The 3,734-nt window shown below is 54.0% G+C and overlaps 1 long non-coding RNA gene across 1 annotated transcript; it reads left to right on the forward strand.

Moving 5' to 3' along the window:
- Positions 1-122: 122 nt before the first annotated feature.
- LOC115555525 (uncharacterized) lies at positions 123-2,298 on the forward strand. Its single transcript, XR_003978882.1, has 2 exons — positions 123-1,260; positions 2,070-2,298. It is a non-coding gene; the product is annotated as an uncharacterized LOC115555525 (long non-coding RNA).
- The last annotated feature ends 1,436 nt before the right edge of the window (positions 2,299-3,734 follow it).

Consider the following 3,734-nt stretch of genomic DNA (forward strand, 5'->3'; position numbering starts at 1 on the left):
TGATCGCAGGCCTCCGCGCGAGCAGCCGAGCTTTGCGATGGTAAAGAGGCTGTCGGATTGAAAGATTGAAGCCCACAGCGGCGCGGAGCTTAGCCCCCCCCCCCCCCCCCCCACACCCAAGCCCCCCCAACATCCGTACGACCGGCCAGCAAATAGCTCGGCACGGCAGCCGTGTCCGAAAGAGATTGGTTCTGGTCCCGGTCAGAGGAAACACTTATCTCTGGGCCATTACCCTTCATGCACAATGAACCAAATGAAAGATAGGGTCCGTAATCTGGTCCCGGTCAGACCTGAGATAAGGTGGACGCCAGCTGCTGTGGGGGGGCCTGTATGTAAATCCGATAAACAAAAGTGCTCCGGAGTGGAAGAACGATGATCAGGGCGGTCCCAGACTGGTCTCCAACCCGTCGCCTTCCTCAACACAGAGCAGGACGGACATGGAGCTGGCCGAATCAAGCTCTGAAATGCGGTTCACCTCATACACACGAGTCCTTGCTGACCACACAGGACCATGCCAGGCGATGTGAGCGCTGAGGCGGTCGTACGTCAGAGCGTAGCGCGCTGAGCGGTGGCGGGGGCTCCGTTGTGGCGCTCCATGAGTCCTCTCCATGAGTCCTCCTGCCCGTAATTGGCTGAGTGTCCCCGACACCAGAGCCACGTGCAGAACACCCTGATGAGGACCAGAGCCTCTGGCTGTGAACAGTCTTCATTAGGGGCCGAGGGGCCCTCTCTCTCAGTCCGCTGTTGTCCTTTGTCGTTAACACACTTCTTTTTCACCAACTCTTTCACAGCCAAGAATCACTCGGCCAAATGATTTGAAATAGAGAGGGCTTTCTTTCATTGGATGAATGATTCAGAATGATGGTGGGTTCTGATTGGCCTGACGATAAGATCAAAGCAGGGTTCTGATTAGCCGTAGGTTAAAACAAAAGGCACTCTGATTGGTGATCGATCTGAATAAAGGCAGTCGTGATTGGTCAAAAGATTTGAATGATTGGCTGAGGGATAATAATAAAGATGGTATCGATGGTATCATGGAAGTCTTGGCAGAGCGGTTCTCCAGTTGGCCAGCAGTCCAGAGATGATTTTAATGTATTGTCATTGATATCTTGTACCAATGTACTGAAGGAGGCTCCTCTTAGCGTTGGCGTCAACCCAGGGGCGGAGTCTGGGGCGACGTCCAAAACGAGAATTATAAAAAAAAGGCTGCTCAACGATGGAACCAGCCAGCTCCATAACCCTGCTGGCAGGAGGATCTCTGTGAGTAGAACCCCCATCCTCTCTCTCTCTCTGAACCCCATCCTCTCTCTCTCTCTGAACCCCATCCTCTCTCTCTCTCTGAACCACATCCTCTCTCTCTCTCTGAACCCCATCTTCTCTCTCTCTCTGAACCCCATCCTCTCTCTCTCTCTGAACCCCATCCTCTCTCTCTCTCTGAACCCCATCCTCTCTCTCTCTCTCTCTCTCTGAACCCCATCCTCTCTCTCTCTCTCTGAACCCCATCCTCTCTCTCTCTCTCTCTCTCTCTCTGAACCCCATCCTCTTTCTCTCTCTCTCTCTCTCTCTCTCTCTCTCTCTCTCTCTCTCTCTCTCTCTCTCTCTCTCGCTCTCGCTCTCTCTGAACCCATCCTCTCTCTCTCTCTCTCTCTCTCTGAACCCCATCCTCTCTCTCTCTCTCTCTGAACCCCATCCTCTCTCTCTCTCTTTGAAGCCCATCCTCTCTCTCTCTCTCTCTCTCTCTGAACCCCATCCTCTCTCTCTCTCTCTCTGAACCCCATCCTCTCTCTCTCTCTCTCTTTGAAGCCCATCCTCTCTCTCTCTCTCTCTCTCTCTGAAGCCCATCCTCTCTCTCTCTCTGAAGCCCATCCTCTCTCTCTCTCTCTCTGAACCCTAACTCCTGATCCTGACTCTGTTCTATGTTCTGAATAATAATGTGAAAAACTAGGTCAACCTTAAGGCCCTGACCCGAGTCAAAAGAACACTTTGCTCTGATAAGTCAATAGGAGAACGTATGCAGTTAACCAGGGGTCATTACTGCAAATGAACACAAGACCATCATAATCTCACAGGACCTGGCTGACGCAACGGTTGGACAGAGCAGCAGCTGTGCTGTTTGACCCCAGACCAACACAGACCATCCTCAGTGTCCAGAGTTGACTGGTGGGAGATGACCTGTTTTCCTACGATGATGCATAACCCCTACCTGCTGCTCCATGACCTGCGTCTGCGTTCACTGTCGCTCACCCTGCATAAAAGCATCTCCAAAATGACTCAATAAACACAAAACTTGAAGCATAAGTGCATTTGTGTGTTGTCATGCCATGACACTACACAAGTGGGGATCGGTTGTTGAAGCTAAAATACAGACACTCCTCCTGAACATCAGCCACGCACTGTTTAGCTGTCTGGCTGTTGCTCAGACTGTTTTCAGGAGGTTGTTTTCCTCTTTCCCAGGCTCATCGGTTCTTGATTTCACCTGGAGCAGCGGCTAATCAGCCCTTCATTAGCTGAGTAAACCTTACCATCACGTCCTACAGCTGCTGCTGCACTGCGACGGTTCCCCGCGGACCCCCCCGCGGTTCCTTGCGGACCCCCCGGGGGGCCCAGCCTCCGTACGCACGCGTCCCAGCGAGTCCACAGACCGGGTCGTGAGCAGAGCCCTGCTCCACGCCCCGTACGCTACGCTACACCGCGCCGCGGCCCAACGGCCCCTGACTAATCACTTGACCAAGGTGTGTTAAGAGCAACACCCCCCCCCCCCTGCCGCCCGTCACCTCGACAACGGCTTAATGACATTCATCGCCGCGGTGACGGCGACGTGCGGGGCGCGCCCGCGGGCGTGTGGCGGGGGGCGCGGCGCCGTATGAGGGTGATAGAGGTAATCAGGGTGGAGAGAGGGCCCTCTCCGCGGGGACTTCCTCCAGGCAGAGTGCACCCACTTTTTAGAGCCCATTTGTCTTGTTAATGCTCCCCTCTGATTACCTGATTGCACTGGATGACTGTGGAGAAATCTGATTGCGTAAAATTATATAGAGCAAAACTTTTGATTGGGGAGGGATTTGCCAAGCAGAGCCTCCGCCGGTGACAGGCTTTGTGAGATTTGGCCTCGCTGATTCGAAATCAGCAAAGTGTCACGTCCCATAATCGTAATCAGAACTTAATTTTTCGTTTTGTTCTCGGAGTTCAACTTGTTTTTTTTTTTTGTTACAATCAAACTCTGGAGGTTTGTGCAACAAACAGAGTCTGGGGCGGAGGAGGGAGGAGGAAGAGAGAGAGAGAGAGAGAGAGAGAGAGAGAGAGAGAGAGAGAGAGAGAGAGAGAGAGAGAGAGAGAGAGAGAGAGAGAGAGAGAGAGAGAGAGAGAGAGAGAGAGAGAGAGAGAGAGAGAGAGAGAGAGAGAGAGGGAGGGAGGGAGGGAGGGAGGGAGGGAGGGAGGGAGGGAGGGAGGGAGAGGGAGAGGAGCAGACAGGGGTGGAGGAGCAGACAGACGTGGAGGAGCAGACAGAGGTGGAGGAGCAGACAGAGGTGGAGAGGCGGAGGAGCAGACAGGGGTGGAGGAGCAGACAGGGGTGGAGGAGCAGACAGGGGTGGAGGAGCAGACAGGGGTGGAGGAGCAGACAGGGGTGGAGAGGCGGAGGAGCAGAGAGAGACAGAGGGAGGTGGAGGAGTCAGACGGAGAGGTGAAGGAGCAGAGAGAGACAGAGGGAGGTGGAGGAGCAGAGAGAGACAGAGGGA

This window comes from Gadus morhua, chromosome 12 (genome assembly GCF_902167405.1).
Source record: "Gadus morhua chromosome 12, gadMor3.0, whole genome shotgun sequence".
NCBI lineage: Eukaryota > Metazoa > Chordata > Actinopteri > Gadiformes > Gadidae > Gadus > Gadus morhua.